This window comes from Gossypium hirsutum, chromosome A02 (assembly GCF_007990345.1).
Source record: "Gossypium hirsutum isolate 1008001.06 chromosome A02, Gossypium_hirsutum_v2.1, whole genome shotgun sequence".
Lineage (NCBI taxonomy): Eukaryota > Viridiplantae > Streptophyta > Magnoliopsida > Malvales > Malvaceae > Gossypium > Gossypium hirsutum.
The window spans coordinates 67,491,582-67,512,003 of record NC_053425.1 but is presented as its reverse complement, the minus strand read 5'-3'; positions in this window follow the sequence as shown (position 1 = coordinate 67,512,003).

Sequence of the window (20,422 nt, the reverse complement as noted above, 5' to 3'; positions counted from 1 at the left end):
ATCATCATTTGCTCATTCCAGCTTTTGCCAATTTCCATAGCTTAGATAGTGTTTACACGCCTTGTTTGTGAAAGTGTGCAAATAGTCCACGAGCACTCCAACCTATATTTAATCACAAGCTTCGGTTAATCGCTTACTAATCGAATTAACAAAAACCCTAAACAAAACACTTATCCAAAAGATTACCTATCACTTGTTTAGATCGATCGATTAAGGCTTGCACACTTAATTCGTTGCAAGAGACTAATCACTAGGCCTTAGGGGTTACTTGCATTCCAAGCGAACCTTATCAACCATTAATCAAATAAACAGTTTGAACTAGATGAATCACCACTTACCAAAAATAAAAAGTCAAGATTAGAAGAAAGGAACAATCAACATACACCCACACAAGAGCCAAAAGTACACAATATGATAAAGGCGAAATGGAACAATTGCACCCCTATCAAAAAACGGAAGCACAGGAAGATGTTAGGTGCAATACTAATATGGCAAAGAGGGAGAAAGAAAGAAAATCGCACCCATATCGAAGGTCAGACTTACCAAAATGCAAAACTGATGAATAGGAATGACTACAGAAATGACTACAGAAACGACATATAGCAATGAAGGGAAAATTGGCACAGTGAGGGTAAGAAAAGCAGTAGTATTCGGCCAAATGCAACCGTTTGAGAAAGCCAGAGAAGGAGAAGCAATCGGTCAAGAAGAAATTGATTGAGAAAGAGGAAAGAAGAAGAAGAGAATCAGCCAGCCATGAATCGATTGAGGGAGGGCAGAAGCCGAAAAATCTGTCAGAGAAAGACCACAAAAAGAACCAGAAAACTGAGAGGAACTTGCCAAAACTGAAAGTGCTGAGAGGAAAAGAGAGGGAGAACAAAGTCGTATAAAGCAGAAAAAGGAGATACCCGAAAGAACCTTAGACACTATTCAGCCTCCAAGTAGAGAAAAAAGAACCAAAATTTTACCAATCACCGAAATGGAGAGCAATTGAGAAACCCAAAGTTGAGTTCTGAGTGGGCAGGTTAACATTTTGGCACCAACTCTCCCCCAACTCAAATCCTCATAATTTCTCCTAAAATCCCTCCTCGAATCACTCAAACCGATCCTTTAACTACTCAATTTAAATTTCCCTCAACCACTTCAGTATTTCGGTCAAACCATAACACTCCCATGGCACGGTAGCAAAATAAAACACTCAACCATGCCCATCAGGATTCGAACCTCAAACCTCAAGTAACTACCACACGCCACTTATCCCTTAGACCAGTAGGCCCATTTGTCATGTTTTACCCATTTTTATTTAAAAGCCTACTGACTAAAGACAAAGGTTTATCCATTAAAACAAATTTTTTGCCTAAACCAAGGCTTGAACTCAGGACACTTAACCACTGAAGCAAGCATGAATTTACGCAACATAAACATACAAAAATAAATACTTAAGATTTGAGGCGTTACAAACACAATGAAAGCTTCAAATACATGGCTATCAATAAAAACATTTAAATTCATCAATGGAAACTTTTAAATTTTTTAACAGATTCAAAACAAAAAGTACAGGCTAGCTGGACCTAGCTGCAACGATCTCAAAAACATAAAAATTACAATAAACAGGCAAGAATTTCACTTACTTGCTAGGTTTCTCTGCTTAGTCGACTCAAACTACCATTTCAAGGTGATTTCGGCTATGTGAGAAGTAAAAATAAAGAAGAAAGCTAATTCATTCCATTTGTTTTGTTTTAATTTCAACATAATTATAATTTTTCCATTAAAATTACATTATTTTATTATTTTCTATTGTTTAGCCATCCAACCAAGTTAATTAGGGCTAATTTTCCACTTAGGTCCTTCATCATTTAATTTTCAAGCTATTTAATTAACTAAATGCAATAATTATAAAGTTTTTCACCTTTTACAAATTAGTCTTTTTCTTTAATTAGTTATCTAAACGTTAATATTTCTAAACCAAATTTTAATACAACTCTAATGGCTTCATAAAATTATAAAAATAATATTTACCGATCGACGCAATAGAAATTTTTGGTCCTGCAACCACTGTTCTGTTACCATTGAAAATCAGGTTGTTACAACTCTCTCCCCTTGGAAAATGTCATCCTCAAAATTATTACTTGGGAATAGATTTAGATACTGTAGTTTCATTGATTCTTCGGGTTCCTAGGTAGCTTCTTATGAACCATGATGATGCCATAAGACTTTTCCTAATGGTACTCATTTATTTCGCTATTCTTTATCTCTCTCCCCTTAGAATACGTTAAATCTAGTTGTAAGTCAATCTCACTATGAGGAATCACGTGCAAAGGATCAGATCTATACCATCTCAGCATTGAAACTTGGAACACATTATGAATTTTCTCGAGTTTAGTGGGTAAAGCTAATCTATAAGCTACAGGGCTGATTCTTTCAACAATCTCGTATGGTTCGATGAATCTCGAGCTCAACTTTCTTTTTCTAGCAAAACGTAGCACTTTCTTCCACAAAAAAATTTTAGAAATACTCAATTGCCAACAACAAATTCTATATCTTTTCTTTTTATATCCGCGTACGATTTCTAGCGATTAGGTGCAGCTTTCAAACAATCTTGAATAATTCAAATTGTCTTCAATTTCTTTGATCAAATCAATTCCCATCATTTTGGATTCAATCAATTCAGACCAATACAATGGTGCTTTTCACTTTCTTCCGTAAAGAGCTTCAAGCGGTGCCATTTTTATACTAGACGATAACTGTTATTACAAGCAAATTCAACTAATTGTATAAACTCGAGTATACAATATCGCAGCATATCCTTTAGAATCTGTATCACTCATTCTGATTACCTGCCTGTCTGAGGATGAAACACTGTACTAAAGTTGAGTTTAGTGTCCAAAGCTCGTGAAGTTTACCTTAAAATATCGATGTAAACCTCAAATCACGATCAGAAATGATAAATATCGGAACCCCGTGTAATCTCACAATTTTAGAGACATATAATTCCGCTAATCTTTCAAGTGAGAAATCTGTTCTAATTGGAATAAAGTGTGTCGATTTAGTTAATCTGTCAACAATCACCCAGATGAAATCCTTCTTTTCTGGAGTTACAGATAAACTAGATACGAAATCTATTGTGACTCGCTTCCACTTCCACTCTAGAATCATAACAGATTATAGTAAACCTGACTGTACCTGATGCTTTGCTTTTACCTTTTGACAAATCAAACATTTAGCTACGAACTAACAAATTTCACGTTTCATACCTGGCCACCAGTACATCTGTTTCAAATCACAATACATCTTCATGCTACTTGGGTGAAAGGAGTACGTACTACTATGAGCTTCAGACAAAATGTCACATTTCAAATCTAAATCATTCATAACACAAGTCCTTTCACAATAACACAATGTACCATCATCATTAACACTATACTCAGTACTCAAATTATTCTGAACCAATTTTTGTTTCAACATCAACTTTAGATTGTCATTTTACAAGTCCCGAATATGTTGTAGAAATAAAGGTTTAGCTCTCAACTTTGTCAGTACAGGACCATCTTTATTCAGAGTTAAATGAGCGTTCAACGCTTGAAGTGCAAATAATGATGACTTTCTACTAAGTGCAGTTGCAACCAAATTAGTCTTTCCTAGATGATAATCAATAACCAAGTCATAATCTTTCAGTAGCTCTAGCCAATGTCTCTATCTGAAATTCAGTTCTTTCTAATTCATCAAATACTTTAAACTTTTGTGATCTATAAACACGTGACATTTCTCGTCATTTAAATAATGTCTCCAAATTTTCAAAGCGAATATAATCGTAGCCAGCTTGAGATTATGTGTAGGATAATTCTTTTCATATGGCTTTAATTGCCGAGAAGCATAAGCTATTACTTTTCCTACCTACATCAGCACACAACCCAAACCGTTGAGAGACGCATCGTTGTAGACAACATATGCTACCCCAAACTCAGGCTATGTCAACATTTGAGATTTTATCGACATGTTTTTCAACTGATCAAAACTCTATTGGCACTTATCATGTAACAGCCCGTTTTTAAGTTAAATCAGAATAGTGGCTTCAAGACCATAAATCTGAAGTCAAAATATTTATCTTATTATTTTAATAAGGTCTACAGTATGACAGATTAATTATGTGAAAGTTTTGTAAAGAAATTTCACTGTTTAAATACTTAATTCGGTAAAAAGGACTAAATTGCATAAAGCATAAAATATGAGTTCTATAAGTTAAAGGAACAAAATAGCTATAGAAATGAATTGAATAAGCCTTGCATGGTAATTATACCATTATTAGAATGGATGGACATATTTAGACATTGTTTAAATGATTTTTATATGTTTTGTTTAAGGTTAGTTTTGTAAATTAGTAAATTATGATATACTAAGTAAAACAAAATAAAAATTATGGTTTTATTCATCATCTTGACTGAAATTAAAGAGGAGAAATCAACCACAGTTAGGTTTTACATTCGGCCAAGCTTGAATCGTTAATTAAGGTACGATTTTGACTCGGTTTCTAATGATTTCTACATTTTTGAGCTCGTTGCAGCTTAATCTAGCTAGCCTGTACCTTTGTTTTTGAAACTGTTATATATTTTGAATGATTCCATTGTTGAATGCTTGGTTTTTTAGATGATTAATGATAGTTTTGGAAGGTTTGATGTTAGATTAATAGTTTTTGTAAAGTGATTTTGACAATAATGTCAAAAAGGGGGTTAAATTGAAAAATGTGTAAAGTTCATGGATGAAATGTGAAATAAATGTAAAATAGGGACTAATAGGGACCTCATTGAAATTCAGCTACCGTGGGCACTAGTCTAATTATGTAATTTTTCATTTTTATGTGTTGAGTAGAAGTAGTCAAAAGTCTAGGGGTAAAAGTGTAAATTAGCTAAAATGAATGTTTTAGGCTAAATTGAATTGAATTAAAGTTTGAATGAGTTAATTTGATATAATATAGATTAAGATAAGTCGAGATCAAGTTTAGATCGGGGAAAAGGAAAGATCGACGAATAGCCGATAGTTTTCATCCGAGCAACTCAAGTTAAGTTCGTATAATTAGAGTCAAAATTTTTCTATACTTATAATTAGTGAAATGAATATGTACAATTGAAATACTTGAAGTATGAATGCTTATTTGGAAAAATGTATTTGTTACCGAACCCTATTTGAACTATATGAATTCATTGGATACGAGTGACAGGATACTTAGATTACCATTTTGGTCGAGCTCCTGCATTTGTTGCAGACTCACCATAGCTTGGATGAGCTTACTGATTTATCAGCTCGTAAGAGCTTACTGTTTTCAGCTTGATAGAGCTTACTGTTTCTGCTCGATAAGGCTTACTGTTTCTGTAAAACCCCGAACCCGAAACCGACACCGGAGTCGAACACGAGGTGTTAACTGACTTTAACCCCTTATAAAATTTATTTTCCAGACACTGCCCAATCTGTGTACTAGTCGTTTTAAAAATCATATCTTGAGTTTCGTAACTCGAAAATCAGTTTCGTAATTTTTTCCAGAAACTAGACTCATGTGGCCATCTATGTATTTTTTTCTAGAATTTTTGGTCAGGCCAATTAGTACAGTTTATTAGTCAAAGTCTCCCATGTTGCAGGGGTCGACTACACTGACCTTTGCCCATTACGACTTGGATATCTCCCTGCACGGGGCTTCAATACTGATTCCGTTTGTTTCTATGAAAACTAGACTCAGAGAGGAATCTATACATATATGGTACGACCCCTAATTATCTCTGGTTAATTTATAATGAATTTCCAAAGTCGGAGCAGGGAATCCAGAAACCGTTCTGGTCCTGTCCCACAAAAATCTGATTATCTCTTAATATACTGCCCATATGATCTTGTCGTTACTTCCTCATGAAAACAGACTCATCGAGCTTCGATTACATAATTTATTCATCAATTAATTCCACTCCTACTATTTTTAGTGATTTTTCAATCTCATGACACTGCTGCTGCCAGCATCTGTTACGAAAGTAACTAGGTCCATTTCATGCCTACCCTTGATCCAACTCAATCGAACATTCGTGCCATTTTCGCATGGCTTAAAGTTTACATGCCAAAGTTCAAACACAACGTAATAGCTTATACATGCCAAAATGTTCTTCTAAGCCAACTAAGAAGAAAGTACCAAAACTTGCTATCCGGTGTGATGACTTCGATGACGGCCCGATCACGCAAAAAGAGATGTGTCCAAGAAACCTAGAATAGGTGACAAGGAAACACCGAGTGAGTTTATAACTCAGTAAGTCATAAGCTATGCACTACCATCCATCAATAACATTATTACAAGAGAAAACAAAATGGAACGAGGCTAATTACTCCATCCATTCCGAACCATACCATAGTTCCTCCAACCTATCGATTCAATTTCATATCAATTCATGCATTCACATTCCATATACTCATCAATAGGACATTGAAGCATTTTCATAAATCAATTTATTTTCGTTACAATCAAACGACTAAACGGCCTTTCACCCATCCTACGATAAATTTTATGTACGTGACTTCAAGTATAGTTGTCACATAGGTTCAAACATACCGAGCTCAACACCAAGTATAAGCATAGCACCTATTAGCCATGTACTCAAGACACTTACCCGATCCGCTGTCCGCGATCGACTCAATAGTGTCGCACACATAGTGTCCATAATGATTCACGAATGCATATTGAGTCCGCACACTCAGTGCTATATAATCAACTCGCACACTTAGTGCTACGTAATCAAATCGCACACTTAGTGCTACATAGTCAAACTCGCACACTTAGTGCCGCATGGTCAATTCGCACACTTAGTGCATCATATTCATTTCGCACACTTAGTGCAACATAGTCAAACCGCACACTTAGTGCTGTACAATTTAATCCCGCGCACTTAGCGCCAATCTCATGGTCATAAATGGTTATACCCGCACGTTTAGTGCCGAGATCAACAACTCAGTACATCTTACCTCTTTTCTTTTCATTCAACAATTTCATCATCACATACGTACATGCATATATATATATGTATGTTTATTCATTCCATTCAGCATCAATACATAAACATTATGACCATTTGAAATAATACCAACTACATGCTTAATGACTTACCTTGTGTTGGGTAAGACGGTTCCAACTCGACTACTCAGTGATCTTTTCTTTGCCTTTATCGGATCTAGTTCCCTTTTGCTCTTGAGCTTAAGTTCAACAAAATTTAAAATAGTCATTAATCGACTATTCAAGTATTACTTTCAGAATAATATATATATTGATTTGACCTTCACACACATAGATTATAGTAAGCTTTATAATAGTCAATAAATAACTCATTGGCAAATTTTCATTAATGTTTACAACAAAATCACATATTCACTACGAGCTGTTTTCCTGAGCAGTAGTCGCTAAATTGTTTATAACTGGAGCTACAAAACTCCAAATCACTAGCCGTTAATTTTCCCTGAATATAGACTCGTATATCTTCCATCCATAAAATGTTCAGAATTTTTGGCTTGGCCAATCAATACCAGATTTTTCTTAAAGTTTCCCCTGTTTCACTGTTTGACTATTCTGACCACTCTTCACTACGAATCAAATTTCTCATTTTACAGAATTCAAAATGTGTTGTATTTGATCTCATTTGAAACTAGACTCATTAAGGAGTCTAAGCATATAAATTTTATCTTATAATCATTTTTGTACAATTTATAATGATTTCCTAAAAACAGAACAGGGAATCTAGTAGTCATTTTGACTCAGCCCCACAATACTTCAAATATCTCAAGATCGGTAACTCTTTTGTTTTTATAGTTTCTTTTGTAAGAAAATAGACTCTTCAAGCTTTAATGGAATAATTCACTCAGCTTCTAATTCAACTCCTACAAATTATGGCGATTTTCCAAAATCACCTTACTGCTGCTGTCCCCAAACAGATTATTACCAAATCAAATACTAACATTAGCATTTCACCTTAATAGCTAGCTTACCAAGCCTTAATTTAACATATTAATCTTTAACATATCTTTCACTTTTCATCAACAACTATCAAAAAGCTCAAGCACTCATCAATGGCAAAACACAAAATCATCATCAATCCACAAAATTGAACCATGGGTTTTTAGAACTCAAGTCAACTACTAAAACATGCATGCATCTCAAGAACAACATCAAACATACCTTAGTCTAGCAAACCACCATAGCCGATTTTCTCAAGCTCTTCCCCTTCCTTTCTTTCCTCTATTCGGCCAAAGGTGTTCAAGAATGAACACATTTTTTTTTTGTTTTCTTTCCTCAACTCACGCCAACAAGGGGGGTATGGATGAGACCATTTTTTTTCATCACCCTTCCTTTTCATTGTTTAATTATCATGCTCTTTATTTTATTTTTCTTAGCATACATCACTAGCATAACATGTTGGTGACATGTTTCCACCCATAGCATGGCCAGCCACTATGCTTTAATTTGGCTAATTTGACATGCAAGGACAAACACTTTCCCACATATATTAATGGGCCACTTGAACCCTTGCCTAGCATATTTCTAAATTGTCTCACATAAGTCCCTACTAATAAATTCCACATACACTGACCAAATTAAAGTATGGAACTATCACACAAGCATTTACGCACATCATAAACACAGAATATAATCTTTAATTATTTATAAGACTCGGTTTTGTGGTCCCGAAACCACTTCCCGACTAGGGTCAATTTTGGGCTGTCACAACTCTCCCCCACTTAAGAAAATTTCGTCCCCGAAAATCTTACCGGTAAATAGGTTTGGATATCGTTCTTTCATCGAGCTCTCGGTTTCCCAAGTAGCTTCCTCGATCCCGTGTTTGAGCCATAACACCTTTACTAGCGGAACTCTTTTGTTTCGTAACTCCTTCACTTCACGAGCTAGGATACGCATCGGTTCTTCTTCATAACTCATATCGGCTTGAATTTCAACCTCTGATGGGCTAATTATGTGCGATGGATCAGATCTATAGCGTCGAAGCATCGAAACATGAAAGACGTCATGGATCTTTTCAAGCTCAGGGGGCAAAATCAATCTATACGCAACTGGCCCCACTCGTTCGGAGATTTCGTACGTCCCAATGAATCTCGGGCTCAACTTGCCCTTACGGCCAAACCTAAGTACCTTTTTCCAAGGCGAAACTTTAAGAAACACTTTATCTCCCACCTGATATTCAATGTCTTTTCGTTTCAAATCCGCATACGATTTCTGACGATCTGTGGCTGCTTTCAGACTTTCACGGATTACCTTTACTTTCTGTTCGGCATCTTTAATCAAATCAACTCTGAAAATTTTACTTTCACCGAGCTCGGTCCAAAACAATGGTGTACGGCATTTACGACCGTACAAAGCCTCGTAAGGTGCCATCTTAATACTTGATTGAAAACTATTGTTGTAAGCGAATTCAATCAAAGGTACATACCGTTCCCATGAACCACTAAACTCAAGGATGCAGCATCTCAGCATATCCTCGAGTATCTGAATTATCCGCTCGGATTGACCATTGGTTTGGGGATGAAAAGCGGTGCTAAAATGCAGCTTGGTACCCAAAGCTTCTTGCAATTTCTTCCAAAATTGCGAGGTGAATCTCGGATCTCTATCCGACACGATAGAAATAGGTACTCCATGTAATCTCACAATCTGAGAAACATACAATTCGGCTAGTTTATCCAATGAAAAATCCGTACGCACGGGGATAAAGTGAGCCGACTTAGTCAGCCTATCAACAACAACCCAAATCGCATCCTTCTTACTTGCGGACAATGGCAGTCCGGACACAAAGTCCATTGTGACTCGGTCCCATTTCCACTCGGGTATCATGATCGGCTGAAGTAACCCTGAAGGCACTTGATGTTCCGCTTTCACTTGTTGACATATTAAACATCTCGAAACAAAGTCGGAGATGTCTCGTTTCATACCATGCCACCAAAACCGACGTTTCAAGTCGTTGTACATTTTCGTGCTCCCCGGGTGAATTGACATTCGGCTACAATGGGCTTCGTTCAGAATCATCGGAATGAGTTCCGAATTCCTTGGAACACACAAACGACTTCTAAACCTCAAACAACCATCATCATCAATCTGAAACTCCGATTCCTTGTTCGGAACACACTCAGCTCGTTTTTTAACCAATTCATCATCGACTTCCTGAGCTTCAAGAATTTGATGAGTCAATAATGGTTTGGCTTTTAATTCAGCTACTAACACATTGTCAGGTAGAACAGACAAGTGTACATTCATCGCTCGCAAAGCAAACAGTGATTTTCGGCTTAAGGCGTCCGCAACTACATTAGCCTTTCCCGGGTGGTAATCAATGACAAGCTCGTAATCTTTCAACAACTCAAGCCAACGTCTTTGTCGCAGATTCAAGTCTCGTTGAGTCATCAAATATTTGAGACTTTTGTGATCCGAAAACACATGGCACTTCTCACCAAACAAATAATGTCGCCATATTTTCAATGCAAACACAATGGCGGCTAGTTCGAGATCATGGGTCGGATAATTTCTCTCATGTGGCTTCAATTGTCTTGACGCATAGGCCACAACTCGACCTTCTTGCATCAATACGCAACCCAACCCAAGTAGGGATGCGTCACTATAAATGACAAACTCTTTACCCGATTCGGGTTGCACCAAAATTGGAGCTTCAGTCAAATGAGTTTTCAGTTGATCGAAGCTTTTCTGACATTTCTCCGTCCATTCGAACTTAACATCCTTTTGAAGTAGCTTCGTCATTCGTGTGGCTATCATCGAGAAACCTTTGACAAATCGTCGGTAATAACCGGCGAGCCCTAGAAAGCTCCGGACTTCGGTAACATTTCTCGGAGGCTTCTAGTTAAGTATGGCTGAAATTTTGCTCGGGTCAACTCGAATACCCGATGCGGATACCACATGACCCAAGAAGCTAACCTCTCTTAACCAGAACTCACACTTACTGAACTTAGCATATAACTGCTTATCCCGCAAAATTTGCAACACTTGCCTCAGATGCTCAGCATGTTCGGTCTCATCTCTTGAATAGACCAAGATGTCATCAATAAACACAACTACGAACCGATCCAAATACGGCCTGAAGATCTGATTCATCAAATCCATAAACACCGCAGGGGCATTAGTGAGCCCGAACGGCATCACTAAGAACTCGTAGTGACCGTACCTCGTTCTGAAAGCAGTTTTGGGTACGTCCGAATCTCGAATCCGCAACTGATAATAACCCGATCTCAAATCTATCTTTGAAAACACCGATGCTCCCTTTAATTGATCGAACAGATCATCAATACGCGGTAACGGATACTTATTCTTTATCGTCACTTTATTCAGTTGACGATAGTCAATGCACAACCTCATGGTTCCGTCTTTCTTTTTCACGAACAATACTGGTGCACCCCAAGGTGAGAAACTCGGTCGAGCGAAACCTCTATCCGTCAATTCTTGCAACTGAGCTTTCAACTCTTTTAACTCGGTTAGTGCCATACGATACGGAGCGATCGAAATTGGCGTAGTTCTAGGTACAAGCTCAATACCAAACTCTACCTCCCGAACAGGTGGCAAACCCGGTAACTCTTCAGGAAAAACATCCGGGTATTCACAAACCACCGGCACCGATTCGGGTTTCTTTTCTAACTCCTTGTCATCAAGTACATACGCGAGGTATGCTTCGCACCCTTTCCTTACATATTTCTGGGCCAACATTGCTGATATTACAGCTGGCAACCCCCTTAAGTCCGCAGACTCAACTCGGATTATTTCGTTATTTGCGCACCTCAAATCGATAGTCTTGCTTTTGCAATTCACAACCGCATCATGCGCGGTTAACCAATCCAAACCAAGAATAACATCAAACTCGTCGAACGGCAAAAGCATCAAATCGGCCGGAAAACAGGATTCTCGGATTATTAGAGGGCATCTCTTACACACTTTATCAACAAGTACGCATTGACCCAAAGGGTTTGATACTCGAATTACGAGCTCAGTAGACTCAACAGGTAGAGTCTTACTGGTTGCTAAGGTTTCGCATACATATGAATGAGTAGAACCAGGGTCAATCAATGCAATCACATTAGTATCAAAGAGAGTGAAGGTACCAGTGATGACGTCGGGGGAGGATGCCTCCTCTCGTGCGCGAATGGCATATGCTCTAGCAGGAGTACGGTTCTCGGCTCGATCGGCCGTATCAGAGGCCCCCCTCTGACTACCACCCCTGCCTCCTAAAATTCTCGGTGGTCTACCTCTAGATGTCACTCCACTAGGTCTTGCACCTTGAATCTTATTCTTCTCATCCAGCTCCGTGCAATCTCTAATGAAGTGGTCCTTCGAACCGCATCCGTAACAAGCCCTGCTAGTAGACTTGCCCCAACATTCACCTAGGTGTCGTCTTCCACATTGGGGACATTCAGGTTTCTCGTGACGATTATTGCCCACACTAGCTACCGAAGTAGCTCGGGAGCCCATCGATGGTCTTGCCCTGATGGAAATTCCCGCAGTCGCCCTCGACTTATTAATGTCCTCCCTGAACTTCTTTACAGCTGAGAACGGAGCTTTACCCGTCGATCTTTTACGATAATCTCTAGCTTCAAATTCAGCCTTCCTCTTCTCCTTTCCAAGTTCTTCCGCCTTGCAGGCTCGTTCGACTAGTGTTACGAATTCTTTTATTTCCAAAATACCCATTAGTAGCTTTAAATCTTCATTCAATCCTTCCTCGAATCTTTTGCACATAGCAACCTCATCAGCTACACACTCCCGGGCATACCTACTGAGTCTTACGAATTCATGTTCGTATTCAGATACAGTCATACGGCCTTGCTTGAGTTCCAAGAACTCCTTACGCTTCTGATCAATGAACCGTTGGCTAATAAATTTCTTTCGGAATTCCGTTTGAAAGAAGTCCCAAGTTACTCGCTCGTTCGGGACTATGGAAATCAAGGTCCTCCGCCAATAGTAGGCTGAGTCTCGCAACAAAGATACAGCACATTTTAGACATTCGTCAGGTGTGCATGACAATTCATCGAACACCCGAATGGTGTTATCAAGCCAGAACTCGGCCCTTTCGGCATCATCAGTTACTATGGCCTTGAACTCCTCGGCCCCACGCTTCCTAATCAAGTCTACAGGTGGCTTACTCAGCCTCACAGGATCAGCGGCTGATGGCATTACAGGCTCTTGGGGTGGATTATTCAAATTTGGGAATTGTTGGACAGCCGGGTTGGTTCGGGCATATTGCGCGACCCACTCATTCATCATGGTAAAGAAGGCTTGTTTAGCCCCCTCACCTTGATTATTCGCAGAGGATTGAGGTTCAACAGGCGGCGTCCCTTGTGCAGGAGCAGCCGCTACGCTCTCAACGTCATCCGCTAGGGTTCTTTCTACACCGGGATCCATTTACTAATCAAAACAAAAACATTTCAACCGTCAGAAGTCATCACCCTTTTAAACATTAACATTAAGGCATGTATAGCTAGACTCATACGTGCTATGGTAGTCCTAAAACCGACTAAACTATAGCTCTGATACCAATCAAATGTAACACCCCGAACCCGAAACCGACACCGGAGTCGAACACGAGGTGTTAACTGACTTTAACCCCTTATAAAATTTATTTTCCAGACACTGCCCAATCTGTGTACTAGTCGTTTTAAAAATCATATCTTGAGTTTCGTAACTCAAAAATCAGTTTCGTAATTTTTCCCAGAAACTAGACTCATGTGCCCATCTATGTATTTTTTTCTAGAATTTTTGGTCGGGCCAATTAGTACAGTTTATTAGTCAAAGTCTCCCATGTTGCAGGGGTCGACTACACTGACCTTTTCCCATTACGACTTGGATATCTCCCTGCACGGGGCTTCAATACTGATACCGTTTGTTTTTATGAAAACTAGACTCAGAGAGGAATCTATACATATATGGTACGACCCCTAATTATCTCTGGTTAATTTATAATGAATTTCCAAAGTCGGAGCAGGGAATCCAGAAACCGTTCTGGCCCTGTCCCACAAAAATCTGATTATCTCTTAATATAGTGCCCATATGATCTTTTCGTTACTTCCTCATGAAAACAAACTCATCAAGCTTCGATTACATAATTTATTCATCAATTAATTCCACTCCTACTATTTTTAGTGATTTTTCAATCTCATGACACTGCTGCTGCCAGCATCTGTTACGAAAGTAACTAGGTCCATTTCATGCCTACCCTTGATCCAACTCAATCGAACATTCGTGCCATTTTCGCATGGCTTAAAGTTTACATGCCAAAGTTCAAACACAACGTAATAGCTTATACATGCCAAAACGTTCTTCTAAGCCAACTAAGAAGAAAGTACCAAAACTTGCTATCCGGTGTGATGACTTCGATGACGGCCCGATCACGCAAAAAGAGATGTGTCCAAGAAACCTAGAATAGGTGACAAGGAAACACCGAGTGAGTTTATAACTCAGTAAGTCATAAGCTATGCACTACCATCCATCAATAACATTATTACAAGAGAAAACAAAATGGAACGAGGCTAATTACTCCATCCATTCCGAACCATACCATAGTTCCTCCAACCTATCGATTCAATTTCATATCAATTCATGCATTCACATTCCATATACTCATCAATAGGACATTGAAGCATTTTCATAAATCAATTTATTTTCGTTACAATCAAATGACTAAACGGCCTTTCACCCATCCTACGATAAATTTTATGTACGTGACTTCAAGTATAGTTGTCACATAGGTTCAAACTTACCGAGCTCAACACCAAGTATAAGCATAGCACCTATTAGCCATGTACTCAAGACACTTACCCGATCCGCTGTCCGCGATCGACTCAATAGTGTCGCACACATAGTGTCCATAATGATTCACGAATGCATATTGAGTCCGCACACTCAGTGCTATATAATCAACTCGCACACTTAGTGCTACGTAATCAAATCGCACACTTAGTGCTACATAGTCAAACTCGCACACTTAGTGCCGCATGGTCAATTCGCACACTTAGTGCATCATATTCATTTCGCACACTTAGTGCAACATAGTCAAATCGCACACTTAGTGCTGTACAATTTAATCCCGCGCACTTAGCGCCAATCTCATGGTCATAAATGGTTATACCCGCACGTTTAGTGCCGAGATCAACAACTCAGTACATCTTACCTCTTTTCTTTTCATTCAACAATTTCATCATCACATACGTACATGCATATATATATATGTATGTTTATTCATTCCATTCAGCATCAATACATAAACATTATGACCATTTGAAATAATACCAACTACATGCTTAATGACTTACCTTGTGTTGGGTAAGACGGTTCCAACTCGACTACTCAGTGATCTTTTCTTTGCCTTTATCGGATCTAGTTCCCTTTTGCTCTTGAGCTTAAGTTCAACAAAATTTAAAATAGTCATTAATCGACTATTCAAGTATTACTTTCAGAATAATATATATATTGATTTGACCTTCACACACATAGATTATAGTAAGCTTTATAATAGTCAATAAATAACTCATTGGCAAATTTTCATTAATGTTTACAACAAAATCACATATTCACTACGAGCTGTTTTCCTGAGCAGTAGTCGCTAAATTGTTTATAACTGGAGCTACAAAACTCCAAATCACTAGCCGTTAATTTTCCCTGAATATAGACTCGTATATCTTCCATCCATAAAATTTTCAGGATTTTTGACTTGGCCAATCAATACCAGATTTTTCTTAAATCTTCCCCTGTTTCACTGTTTGACTATTCTGACCACTCTTCACTACGAATCAAATTTCTCATTTTACAGAATTCAAAATGTGTTGTATTTGATCTCATTTGAAACTAGACTCATTAAGGAGTCTAAGCATATAAAGTTTATCTTATAATCATTTTTGTACAATTTATAATGATTTCCTAAAAACAGAACAGGGAATCTAGTAGTCATTTTGACTCAGCCCCACAATACTTCAAATATCTCAAGATCGGTAACTCTTTTGTTTTTATAGTTTCTTTTGTAAGAAAATAGACTCTTCAAGCTTTAATGGCATAATTCACTCAGCTTCTAATTCAACTCCTACAAATTATGGCGATTTTCCAAAATCACCTTACTGCTGCTGTCCCCAAACAGATTATTACCAAATCAAATACTAACATTAGCATTTCACCTTAATAGCTAGCTTACCAAGCCTTAATTTAACATATTAATCTTTAACATATCTTTCACTTTTCATCAACAACTATCAAAAAGCTCAAGCACTCATCAATGGCAAAACACAAAATCATCATCAACCCACAAAATTGAACCATGGGTTTTTAGAACTCAAGTCAACTACTAAAACATGCATGCATCTCAAGAACAACATCAAACATACCTTAGTCTAGCAAACCACCATAGCCGATTTTCTCAAGCTCTTCCCCTTCCTTTCTTTCCTCTATTCGGCCAAAGGTGTTCAAGAATGAACACATTTTTTTTTGTTTTCTTTCCTCAACTCACGGCAACAAGGGGGGGTATGGATGAGACCATTTTTTTTCATCACCCTTCCTTTTCATTGTTTAATTATCATGCTCTTTATTTTATTTTTCTTAGCATACATCACTAGCATAACATGTTGGTGACATGTTTCCACCCATAGCATGGCCAGCCACTATGCTTTAATTTGGCTAATTTGACATGCAAGGACAAACACTTTCCCACATATATTAATGGGCCACTTGAACCCTTGCCTAGCATATTTCTAAATTGTCTCACATAAGTCCCTACTAATAAATTCCACATACACTGACCAAATTAAAGTATGGAACTATCACACAAGCATTTACGCACATCATAAACACAGAATATAATCTTTAATTATTTATAAGACTCGGTTTTGTGGTCCCGAAACCACTTCCCGACTAGGGTCAATTTTGGGCTGTCACAGTTTCAGCTCAATAGAGCTTACCGTTTCTGCTCGATAGAGCTGACCGTTTCAACTTATTAGAGCTTACTATTATCAGCTCAAGAGGAGCTTATCGATCATGGCTCAAAAGAGCATATATGACAATGGATTAACGAATTACTAATATGTTCACTCGAGTATCCTTGAAGTTCTAATAAGTTCAACGGGCCTAAATACTGTTTATACAGATAAATTACTTATTATAAATGTTACTAGTGTTATATATATATGATATGTGAATTGTGGAATGATGTAAAATATTGTATTAATAGGTGTTGGTTAATTGAATTGTTGGCATTTTTAATGTTACTTTGATTATGTTTGAATGGTAAATTTAATTCTGAATTATATGGGCTTACTAAGCTATAAAGCTTACTCTATTTCTTTTTCTATGTTTTATAGAGGTTCATTAGCTCGCTCGTTTCAGACAAGTTGGAGTTGCACATCACACTATCCAATTTCTGATTGGTACTTTTGAACTTGTGAATTTGTAAATATGGCATGTATAGGCTAGTTTGAAATATGTTAGTTATGCTACTTGATAATAGGACTTTGTCATTTTTTTGTGCATAAGTTAAGCCATGTGATTTGGCTTATTTTGATGTTATGTTTTGGTTGAATTGAAGTATTCAATTATGGCATGTTTCAGCAATGAATGATGGAATGAAATTATGTAAGTGAAGTCTTGATATGTGGTTGTTAAATGAATGGATTATGTATGATGATGGATAGGTATTTGGGTATGAATTTGTTATGTTTTGATATGGAAAATATTATGTAAACGGTTATTTTGGTTGCCAATTGGGTTGCATAAATGTGGTCAATTATGCTTGTAAATGTTTGTGTTTATAGGGTGGCAAAATGGCTTTGCAAATGGCCTATTTTTGTCCTCTCAGGAAAAGACACAAGCGTGTGTCTCAGCCATGTTCGACACACGGTTATGTTACACGGCCGTGCATCCCCTGGGTACCCTTCGAATTAAGTCAGTATACCCTACAGGTTTGACACGGCTTAGACACGGACGTGACTATTGGCCGTGCGTGTCACACGGACTCACACACGAGCTTGTGACTGACTGTGTGAAATAAGTTAGTATACCCCCTAAATGGAACACGACCTGGCACACGGGCGTGTCCTCGACTGGGTGACACAAGTCAGAATGTAACATTCTAAAATAGGGCCTAGTCTGAACAGTGGTTTCGGGACCACAAATCCAACATTGAAATATTTATTTTATGATTACTATGAGGTCTAAAATATGAGAATATGCATGTGTTAAAGTTTCATGAAGAAATCTTATGAGTAAGGTGCCCAATTGGAAAATAATGACCAAATCAAATAAATTTCAAAACTTGGATTCTAGAAGCAATTTGTTTGAAATTGCTTTCGATTATTAATTAGAAGGTCCTAAAGAGCAATTTGCCCAATTTTTAAGTTTTTGGACAAAAATGGGCATGTATGGATGAAATTTTAAAGAAAGGGCTTAAGGGCATTTGGGTCATTTGGCTAAATAATGAAATAAAATGAGAAAATGAAAGCAAAAATTAGCCATTCTTCTCCCTCATCCAGCCAAAATTCTCAAGCCTTCCATAGCTAGGGTTTTTAACATTTTCAAGCTTAATAGTAAGTGCTCCCAAGCCCCGGTTTTTAATGTTCTTTGTATTTTAAAAATCTCGGTAACTTACTCTCTCTATTCCTACCCATATTTCATGCTAGGGTTCATGTTTAGAAAATTACCCATACATGAGTCACTTGTATTTTGATGGTTTATGGAGGAATATGAAAGTTTAAAGGATGGTAAACAACTTTTACTAAGTGATTTTTCACGAAAATGGCTTTAGGAGCCATTTTGTAAAAGTTGTAAAAATGGGTAGAAAGATGAGAAATAATGGGAAAATTTGGGCTGCCATAAGAGGAAAGAACATTCAGCTAGGTTTGGGTAAGGTAGAAATTGCATGCATTTCATTATACGAGTCTAGGGACTAAATCGTAAAAAAGTGAAAGGTTAGGTGCAAAACGGTCATTTTGTCTGAGGGAGAAATTTAGACTCGAAAGGAATAATATGAGGTATTAATGATTCATTTTTATTCTTATAGACCCTGTGGAACAAATTTCGGAGGAAGATTAAGGAAAACGAAAGGTTTCAGAATAATCGAAACGCAAAACTGAGACGAATACCAGGTAAGTTCAAATAACATAAAGTAAACTCATAATATACCTAATTGCATGTTTTATGAATATTGTATTTGATGATGGCATAAAAATCCATGAAATGTTTTAGTAATAATGACATTATGGTAAATGTCCCAGTTGAGGTTAAAAAGGAAGTCTGATAGGTAAACCATGATTTACATGTGACTTGAGATCCTACATGTGTTGCAGAAAGGATATAGTCCAGACAGGTAATCCATTGATCTCAAATATAGAAAGGATCTATCCCAGACAGGTGTTCCTTGAGTGATCAAGCCTCCTGAAGAATATCTGTGTATTGTGGATTTAGCTCGGACGGGTAATTTAATTATGGTTTGAATTTAGTCTGGACTGGTAATTCAGATCCGAGCTTACTAAGGGTGTTTGTCTCTATAACAGATTTAGCCTGGACTCATAATCCTGACATCACTTTTGAGTTGATATTACGGGGGATTTAGCTTGGACTAGTAATCTCGACGTAAGACACGAAGTTCACTAAAGTGTGTACATGAGATGATCGCTCTTATGACTTGACTGTAAATGGGTAATCCATCGAGATTTCCAGGAAATCAACGGGATTAAAATGAGATATAAAAATGAAAATGTTGAATGATGAGTTCATCTTAGACAAGTTACATGGTGTATTGTTATGTGACTATCTTGTTGATTGAGTGCACGTGATAGGGAAACCATTCCGTGGTTGTTGGTCTTATTGCCTAATATGGTTGCATGCTAATTAATTGGTAAGTTTACTTTCTAGTTATTCGGGCTTACTAAGCATGTAAATGCTTACCCCTCTCTTTTCCCTGTCTTACAGAGCTCGAGGACTCGTAAAGATTGGAAGACGGTTGGAGAGTCAACACACTATCAACTTGACTAGCTTTGGTATATAGATGTTTTTATTTTTTTCAATGGCATGTATGGGGCTTTTGTTTATTTTGTTATATGCGTCATTTGATTTTCCAATATGAAGGCTTGTAAAGGCATACATGTTCACTTGTATATGGCCATAGGAATTGGCTCATTTTGATGTAGGCTATGACCTACAAATTTGTGTATGTTTATGTTCAATTGTACTAGTGAGGATGAAATATGGCCTACCACATTTCCATACATGTAATGCGACCAAATCACATGGGATGACTGGATCATAATTGGCAATGAGTAATAATAGTGAGCCAATATTAAAAGTATTTTAAGGCATAGAAATCTTTAATATAAAGGGAATAACCTAGCATGTGTAAAATCGATGAGATGAGGTTTACATGCAATGAGGTTTATCAAG